This window comes from Lactuca virosa, chromosome 3, assembly GCF_052849685.1.
Source record: "Lactuca virosa cultivar CGN04683 chromosome 3, Lactuca_virosa_CGN04683_v6, whole genome shotgun sequence".
Lineage (NCBI taxonomy): Eukaryota > Viridiplantae > Streptophyta > Magnoliopsida > Asterales > Asteraceae > Lactuca > Lactuca virosa.
The window spans coordinates 72,891,906-72,902,439 of NC_136428.1; positions in this window are offsets into that span (position 1 = coordinate 72,891,906).

Genomic DNA, 10,534 nt, shown 5'->3' on the forward strand with positions numbered 1-10,534 from the left:
TTCAATAAGTAGATTCACCAATGGTAGACCTTATCTTAAACTATTAGACTAGGATATATATTCATAATATTATCCTAGTCTAATATAAAGTACAAAAAACACTTCACCCAATGTCATCATAATTTCTTATCTTATATTTTATAAACTTAAATGGATATTTCGATATCACGGCACATCAAAAAGCAAAAAGTTTAACAAACTTCTATGGTGATATAGTTTTTCACAAAGCTTATTTACTGGAGCAGAACCTTTGCACAAAGAAAAGGTGTAATGGCACTACAACTATCATGTCCGACTCCCGTCCAAGTCTCATCCGTAGCTAGCTAGCTCGTGATAAGGAAGACTTGTGCACCAAGGGATCCAAAAAGTACTTATATTTATGTCACTTTGAGTTAAGGCATTGAGAGATATGAGATGATTAGATTAAGCTGAAAGTACAATGCCTTAATGAGAAAATTCTGCTAACTATATTTATAGCAATGCCATCTAAACACAAAGCAATTTTACCGATATAACAAGAAAGAAACATTTAAGGTACAATTCAATATTTGTTATATTTTCAAACTACAATGCCATAAAAAATAGAAGTACGGTGTCGTAATAGAAAGAAATGAAAGTGCATTGCTATTTTTTGCATTTAGCCTATTAAATAATCGGTTTTCCTTTATGCTTCATGGGTAGAGAGTCGTATCTTTTGACAAAAGATACCATTATCTTCTTTTTGCTGCTGAACCATATGAAATGATTGGTTTAAGATATTTCTATCCCATTACAACAACGTACTTTCATTTCTTTCTATTACAGCATTGCACTTCCAAATTTTTTCTTTTAAAGGAATTGTACTTTTAAAAATCTTCCCAATTACACTTTTGTATCTGGATGACATTGCTATAACTGGTAAATTTTTCACTGTTCAATGTTGTAATAGGAAAAAGAATAAACAATGTAACATCCCGGGATCAGGTATATCTCTTTGGCCCTTCTTCTTTCCTTAAGTTGTCAATTTAGTCCTTGAGAAGATTATGTGATAATCGAGTACGCTGGGCGTACAGGAGTGTACGCTACACGTACTCGTGAGCGTGTTCTTGACGCGGAGATCACCCAGTACGCTGGGCGTACTAGGCTCAGGATGAAAACCCTAAATGAGGGGTGAGCCCTATATAAGGAACATGATGGCCTCATTTCTGGCCACCATTTCCAGTCTCCAACCCTCTCATAAACCCTAAATCTCGTCCCTTGTGCTAAGAGTCCATTTGTGAGCTTGAAGTAACCTTGAGATATTCTTATAGTGAAGGAGGTGCCTTGAAGAAGATAGAGTTGGAGTGCAAGCCTTGGATCTAAGCTTTTCTGAGGTTGGAGCATCTGCTGGAGGTAAAAAGCTCAAAGCTTTCTCATCTTTTTGATATGTGCATGTTTGGACCATTTTAGGGTTTTGGTCCCAAAGTTTGGAACTTTATGAGTTTGTTCAACTCCAGGACCTAATACCTGCTCCTTAAAGTGTCCTTAGTAGAGTAAAATCATAAAAATGGGATCTTGGACATCATAACCACCCCATGCATGAGTTATGAGCCCTTTTGTGTGCATAGAATGGGGGTTTTAATGTTTGAGACTTCTTCAGCCATGCAAAGGCTTAAAGTCTCAGACTTTATGGAGTAAGAGCCTGTAGGAAGTCCAGATCTGGGATTGGAGCTAAGGTCTTAACGGGTTAAGACCAAATAAGTGGAAAGGGAAAAACTGGGTCGTACGCCGAGCGTAATTCTGGTACGCCCAGCGTATGGTCAAGGATCCCTCGATGCATGGCGAGGCTGTACGCCCAGCGTAGAGGGTCGTACGCCCCGCGTACGCGAAACTGTTGACTTTCGTTGACTTTTAGGGTTTGGTCAACAAGTGGACTTTTAGACCCATGGAGGGGTAAACTGGTCTTTTACCCTTCTGTGAGTACATAGGAAGGGTTCGTATGGCCTTGTGAGTGTTGTTATTAAATAGGGATATCTATTGTGTATGTTAGGCGGAGGCTAGACTGGTGAGACGAGTTCGAGACTATCCGATTGTTGACAGGTGAGTCTTCTCACTATACCTTACCTGGAGTGGTAATTATGTGTGACCGGAAGGTCTTATATGTTTATAAGTGTTATGTGATATATGTTCTATGTGATATGTATATGTTTACATGGTTTGGACCGAAAGGTCAACAGTGTTTGGACCGAAAGGTCAACAGAGTTAGGACCAGAAGGTCATCATGGGTAGGACCGGAAGGTCTACCAGAGTTGTGGGACCGGAAGGTCCCACTGAGACACAATTGACCGGAAGGTCTCGTAGAGCTATAGCCTCGAGTGGCTAATTTTATGTGCGTGGTATTTTGGGGAACTCACTAAGCATGCGTGCTTACCGTGTTATGTGATATGTGTTTCAGGTACTTCAGAGGACCGCGGGAAGGCACCGGCATGATTGTACACACACACAGTTGAGACGGAGTTATGTCATGGATCCTGGATTTGATTTAACGTTTTGAAAACTTTGTTGACTGATATTTGGTGTTTAAATATATGACATGTGTTTTATGAGATTAAAAATGAAAATTTTGGTTGAATATTTTCTGTCGTTACAAGTTGGTATCAGAGCCTTGGTTTGAGGGATTCGGATACACCTTCGGGTATGTCTGGACTCAAACTGAGGATTTGAGAAAAGTTTTCAAAAGAAGCAATTTTTTTCTAAAAACGAGTAAGAGATTTTAAAAGAAAGTGGAAAAGAATAACAGTGTGTACAATCAGCCAGCGCCCGAACAGTGATTTCCCAAAATACCCTTACTCTATGTATTATGAGACATGTTATGCATGCTAGAAAGTAGGCTGGGTATTTTATATTTTAGGAATAGAGTGGCCTGATTTGTGATGCCTTAGCCTAGGAATTACTGCTACTGTGAATTTCTGTGAGTACAAGTAGGTAACAGAAAGGAGCTTATGAGGGGTCTACTAGAGAGTAACCTGTGTTCCGAGAGTCATAGAGTATTTGTGATCTGAGGTCCAGGGAGGAGGACTTGGGGTGAATACGAATGCGGTGTGGAAGGTAGTATTAGGCCCGTACTACTGGAAACACCGGATTAGTGAGCAGCCCAAGTAAGAATCTTTTGGATGCTAAGGAACCAGTAGGGTCGGGTGATCGAGTGTGGGTATACTCGAGCGAGTCTCTGATTATTTTGTGTTGTGTTTCAGAGACATCATGGTGGGAACACGACACAACCCAGGAGGCAGTGGTATCGGTGACGAGGAGATTCGTAGGATGATTCACGAGGAGGTAGTCGCAGCCATTCGAGCTGAGATACCGGAGATGTTTGGGTCTATCAAGACCATGTTGATTGAGACATTTGACGAGCGATATGTTGCTATTATTGAGGCTGCTACGGCTGCTGCCACCGCAGTTGTCGCCGCTGCTAGGCCACAGGGGGGTGACTCGTTGCTGTACCGGGAGTTCAGCAACACGAAGCCACCAGAGTTTGATGGGACTCAGGATCTGATTGTCGCGATGAGATGGATCTCTGAAATTGAGGGATGCTTCTACACTTGTTCCTGTCCGGAGCACTTGAGAGTACGGTTCGCGTTGAACCAGCTTCGCTTGGGAGCGAAGGACTGGTGGAAGTTTGTGACAGCTCATTTCACCCCTGCAGAGCACACTGCAGTGGCTTGGGAGATGTTTACTGCTATGTTCCGAGACGAGTATGTTCCCCCGGTGGAAAGGGAACGGTTGGCCCAGGAGTTTCTGTCCCTCAAGCAGAGGACATATCAGTGACAGTCATCATGAGGATGTTTCATGAGAGGGCGATGTTCTGCCCTGAGCACGTGTCGACCGAGCAGGAACGTATGAGCCGCTATCTGAGTATCCTGAGGAGGGACATCCGCGAGTTCGTGGCGAACTCGTCTTACCGGAAATTTGCCGAGCTTCAGGCAAATGCCCGAAAGAGGGAGATTGAGCTGGAGACTCAGGCCAGGGAGGAGGCGGAGTCTCAGGGGAGGGATCGGCGGCCGGCACAGTCTCAGCTGGCAGCCAAGCAGGCAAAGCCCACCGATTCGAGATCCGGAGGCCAGAAGGGCCGCACTTGTGGGAAGTGCGGCAAGGGTCATGAGGGGACCTGTCGAGCAGGCGCTTGCTACAAGTGTGGCAAGGAGGGGCACATAGCCAAGGATTTCCCCAAGGGGTTCACAGTCTGTTTTCACTGCAACCAGACCGGCCATAGGAAGGCCGAATGTACACAACATGTCCAGGGATCGGCACAGGGATCTGCGCCTGCTGCCTTGCGCGTTATTGATGGTCGGCCGGTGAAGGCCGAGGCACCGAAAGCCCGTGGTAGAGCATTTCAGCTGACGGCAGAGGAGGTCCGTGTAGCACCTGATGTCGTGGCCAGTATGTGTTCCTTTATTATCTTATTCAAGTTAATTTGTGCTTATTATGTCATATGCATAGGTACTTTTCTTGTGAATTCTGTACCTGCCTTGGTGTTATTTGACTCGGGTGCGAGTCGATCCTTCGTATCACTAGCGTTTAGTCGTCACATCAGCATCCGACGAGAGGCGTTGAGTCGACCTCTGAGAGTTTCCATAGCCGATGAGCGGGCGGTGTTTGCTACTGATGTGATCCGAGGATGTGTACTTGAGATTTTTTGTGTGGAGTTTCCGATAGATCTGGTTCCGATCGCTATGGGTGATGTCTGTGTCATCGTGGGAATGGACTGGTTGAGCCAATTCGGAGCAGTGATCGACTGTGAGCGTCAGTTGGTGACCATACGAGACCCAGGTGGGGGAGTGCTTACGATGTACGGCGAGGGTACCCGATTTAGGCCAGCATTTTGCTCGGTTGCCCGAGCGAGACAGAGTTTGCAGCAGGGTTGCATGGGTTTTCTGGCGTATGTGGTGGATACGCGGGTTGTTACGGAGACACCGAGTTCTATCGCTGAGGTTCCGATCGTGAGTGAGTTCCCGGATTTTTTCCCCAAGGAGTTATCGGGTGTGCCTCCCGAGAGGCAGGTGGATTTCCGTATTGATTTGATTCCGGGGGTGGCGCCTATCGCCAAGGCACCCTATCGCCTTGCGCCACCGAAGATGCAGGAGCTATTCTCGCAGCTTCAGGAGCTGTTGGGGAAGAGATTCATCCGACCGAGTAGCTCGCTGTGGGGAGCACCGATCCTTTTTGTCAAGAAAAAGGATGGTTCACACCGGATGTGCATTGATTACCGGGAGTTGAACAAGCTGACGGTCAAGAACCGTTATCCACTACCGAGGATCGATGATCTGTTCGACCAGTTGCAGGGTGCGACTTGGTTTTCCAAGATTGACTTGAGATCTGGGTATCATCAGATGAGGGTGCGTGAGGAAGATATTCAGAAGACAGCATTTAGGACTCGTTATGGGCATTACGAGTTCGTGGTGAGGCCTTTTGGGCTCACCAATGCACCAGCAGCATTCATGGATCTAATAAACTGGGTGTGTAGGCCCATGCTGGATCGTTCGGTGATTGTGTTCATCGACGATATCTTGGTGTATTCGAGGTCCAGAGAGCAGCATGAGGAGCATCTGAGAGAGATTTTGGGGGTATTGAGATCGGAGAGCTCTATGCCAAGTTCTCGAAGTGTGATTTCTGGTTACGAGAGGTCCAGTTTCTGGGAAACCTCGTTAATCAGAATGGTATTTTGGTCGATCCAGCCAAGATTGAGGCAGTTATGAGTTAGGAGGTGCCGAGATCCCCCTATGAGATCAGGAGTTATCTAGGGCTGGCCGGGTACTATCGGAGATTTATCAGGGATTTCTCCAAGATTGTCGTCCCTCTCACCAGTTTGACCCGAAAGGGCGTCGCGTTTACTTGGGGTCCCGAGCAGCAGACCTCATTTGAGACCCTTCGCCAGAGATTATGCGAGGCTCCCGTATTAGCCCTTCCGGAGGGAATGGAGGATTTTGTAGTTTATTGTGATGCATCTATTTCAGGCATGGGTGCGGTGCTGATGTAGAGAGGGCACGTGATAGCGTACGCATCGAGGCAGTTGAAGCCTCATGAGACTAGATATCCCACCAACGATCTAGAGCTGGGGGCGGTGGTGTTTGCCCTCAAGATCTGGCGTCACTATCTGTATGGGGTTCGGTGTACCATATACACGGACCATAAAAGTTTGAAGTATCTTATGGATCAGCCCAACCTTAACATGAGACGAAGAAGGTGGTTAGATGTGCTGAAGGATTACGACTGCGAGATCCTGTATCATCCGGGCAAGGCTAATGTGGTAGCCGACGCCCTGATCCGTAGAGCAGAGAGTACCCCAATCCGAGACGTGTGTTTGAGGATGACAGTGATGACTCCAGTCTTAGATATCATTCGAGAGGCCTAGGCGGAGGCCGTGAGACCAGAGAACCGTAAGAGGGAGCGGGTGATTGGGCAGGTGTCCGAGTTTGTGACGGACAGTCGAGGGCTTATGACCTTTCGAGGGAGGATTTGGGTGCCCTATACGGGCGGAGATCGACATACACTGATGGAGGAGGTGCATAGATCGAGGTTCTCGATCCACCCCAGGGCCACTAAGATGTACTTGGACCTGAAAAGAGATTATTGGTGGCCATGTATGAAGAGAGACATTGCTTGGGTAGTCGAGAGGTGCTTGACCTATCGTCGGGTTAAGGCCGAACACCAGCGTCCTCATGGCATGTTCCAGCCACTGGAGGTTCCCCAGTGGAAGTGGGAACAAATTTCTATGGATTTCATCACCAAGTTGCCGAGGACCGCGCGGAGTGTCAATGCAATTTGGGTGATTGTAGACCGGTTGACGAAGAGCGCCCATTTTCTTGCTATCAGTGAGAGCTCTTCTACTGAGAGGCTGGCAGAGATATATGTGAGAGAGGTCGTAGCTCGGCATGGAGTGCCGACATCTATAGTGTCCGATCGGGATGTGCGTTTTACTTCCAGATTCTGGAAGAAGTTCCATGAGGAGTTGGGAACGCGATTGCATTTCAGTACAGCCTACCACCCACAGACAGACGGACAGAGTGAGCGGACGATTCAGATGCTCGAGGACATGCTTCGAGCATATGTTTTGGACTTCAGTGGAAGTTGGGACACATACTTACCCTTGGCTGAGTTTTCTTAGAACAACAACCACCATTCCAGTATCGGTATGCCTCCTTTTGAGCTTATGTATGGGAAGAGGTGTCGGACCCCCATCTGTTGGCGAGAGGTGGGGCAGTGAGTGATGGGTAGTACTGAGATAGTGCTCAAGATGACTGAGCAGATCCAGCAGGTCAGACAGAGGTTACTGACGGCCCAGAGTCACCAGAAAAGTTATGCGGACAGGCGACGATCCGAGCTTGAGTTCCAGGTTGGGGATTTAGTTCTTCTGAAGGTATCCCCGTGGAAGGGGGTGATTCAGTTCAGGAAGAGGGGCAAGTTGGGGCCCCGATACATCGGTACTTTCAGGGTGACCGCTAGAGTGGGTAAGGTAGCGTATCGTTTAGAGCTACCTGCGGAGTTGAGCCAGATCCATGACACCTTCCACGTGTCCCAGCTGAGGAAGTGTGTGGCCGATGAAACGGCAGTGGTACCACTAGAGGACATTCAGGTGGATGCGAGCCTGAATTACGTTGAGAGGCCGATCGCGATTTTGGATCGAAAGGTAAAGGTCCTGAGAAACAAGGAAGTGCCCCTGGTGCAAGTACAGTGGCAACATCGAAAGGGATCTGATTTGACATGGGAGCCGGAGTCAGAGATGCGGGAGCAGTATCCGGGACTGTTTGCGGAGCATGACTTCGAGGACAAAGTATAATGTTAGTGGGGGAGAATTGTAACATCCCGGGATCAGGTATATCTCTTTGACCCTTGTTCTTTCCTTAAGTTGTCAATTTAGTCCTTGAGAAGATTATGTGATAATCGAGTACGCTGAGCGTACGGGAGTGTACGCTACGCATACTTATGAGCGTGTTCTTGACGCGGAGGTCACCCAGTACGTTGGGCGTACCATAGGGTATGCTGGGCGTACTAGGCTCAGGATGAAAACCCTAAATGAGGGGTGAGCCCTATATAAGGAACATGATGGCCTTATTTCTGGCCACCATTTCCAGTCTCCAACCCTCTCATAAACCCTAAATCGCGTCCCTTGTGCTAAGAGTCCATTTGTGAGCTTGAAGTAACCTTGAGATATTCTTAGAGTGAAGGAGGTGCCTTGAAGAAGATAGAGTTGGAGTGCAAGCCTTGGGTCTAAGCTTTTCTGAGGTTGGAGCATCTGCTGGAGGTAAAAAGCTCAAAGTTTTCTCATCTTTTTGATATGTGCATGTTTGGACCATTTTAGGGTTTTGGTCCCAAAGTTTGGAACTTTATGAGTTTGTTCAACTCCAGGACCTAATACCTGCTCCTTAGAGTGTCCTTAGTAGAGTAAAATCATAAAAATGGGATCTTGGACTTCATAACCACCCCATGCATGAGTTATGAGCCCTTTTGTGTGCATAGAATGGGGGTTTTAGTGTTTGAGACTTCTTCAGCCATGCAAAGGCCTAAAGTCTCAAACTTTATGGAGTAAGAGCCTGTAGGAAGTCCATATCTGGGATTGGAGCTAAGGTCTTAAAGGGTTAAGACCAAATAAGTGGAAAGAGCAAAACTGGGTCGTACGTCGAGCGTAATTCTGGTACGCCCAGTGTATGGTCAAGGATCCCCCGATGCATGGCGAGGCTGTATGCCCCGCGTACGCGAAACTGTTGCCTTTCGTTGACTTTTAGGGTTTGGTCAACAAGTGGACTTTTAGACCCATGGAGGGGTAAAATGGTCTTTTACCCTTCTGTGAGTACATAGGAAGGGTTCGTATGGCCTTGTGAGTGTTGTTATTAAATAGGGATATCTATTGTGTATGTTAGGCGGAGGCTAGACTGGTGAGACGAGTTCGAGACTATCCGATTGTTGACAGGTGAGTCTTCTCACTATACCTTACCTGGAGTGGTAATTATGTGTGACCGGAAGGCCTTATGTGTTTATAAGTGTTATGTGATATATGTTCTATGTGATACATATATGTTTGCATGGTTTGGACCGGAAGGTCAACAGGGTTTGGACCGGAAGGTCAACAGAGATAGGACCGGAAGGTCATCATAGCTAGGACCGGAAGGTCTACCAGAGTTGTGGGACCGGAAGGTCCCACTGAGACACAATTGACCGGAAGATCTCGTAAAGCTATAGCCTCGAGTGGCTAATTTTATGTACGTGGTATTTTGGGGAACTCACTAAGCATGCGTGCTTACCGTGTTATGTGATATGTGTTTCAGGTACTTCAGAGGACCGCGGCAAGGCACCGGCATGATTGTACACACACACAGTTGAGACAGAGTTATGTCATGGATCCTGGATTTGATTTAACGTTTTGAAAACTTTGTTGATTGATATTTGGTGTTTAAATATATGACATGTGTTTTATGAGATTAAAAATGAAAATTTTGGTTGAAAATTTTCTGTCGTTACAAACAAATTGTTGTACAATTCTAACTTCGCAATTTTTTGTAGGTTCATACAACAAAATTTGAGAAATTTACCCCCAAGGTCTTCTCTCACTGCTAAATCGTGGGCATTGCCCACCACCACCAGCACCCCCACCCCAGTAATTTCCAATTACTTGTGGGGTTGTTTTTGAACTATCTATTTTGGCATGCATATTACTAATTAGTGATCACAATTTCTTGTAATTTATGTTGGAGACTTTACATGTTCTATTGTCACCTCCCTTGACTACTAAGCATGATCGGCATGTTAAATGATATTATTAGAATGACAATCTAACTTTTAAATAAAGCAATTTTTAGGTTTTATGTATTTGAATACGCTTTGAAAAATTTTCAACCTGTGTATAAGTAGCATAATACCTAGAATAGGTTGCATTGCATTTGGCATCTATTGAATTGAACAAAATTGCAATTCTTTCTCCCGCCCAAAAAGGTATAACAAGGTCAGAAAGAGACTTGCTCTCGATTGTCCAAAAGACATAAATACTCTCATAGTCAATGATAGCGATATCCAAATATTTTTCTCATATGATTGATTATTTTACACTTCCATAGATTAAAACTAAGTTGAAGATTCTAAATCCTATTCCCAAAACATCCATTATACCTGATCCACAACAAAATACACATCTTTATGCAAAACTTTAAAAAAAATCGTTAGATAAATATTAAAAAAAACATGAATTATTTTAAGGTAATAAGAAGGTGAAACAAACTTAGATATAGTTACGGGTGAGCAAAAACCGAACCGCAAATAAAAAAACAAAAAAACAGAAACTGAAACGAAAACCGTCTGCCAGGTTTTTAGTTTTGCAAACACCACAAATTTTCAGTGTGGTGCGGTTTTTAGTTTTCCAAAAATCATAAAAAAAAAAAAAAACTAAACCATACTGCATAGAATAACAAAACCCAAACCGAATAAAAAACCGAACAACACTTATATATACATTAAATTAAATAACTTAATTTAGGGATGTTTTATTTGACATATTTAAGCGTGTCGGGGTTTCCGCCAAGAAAGA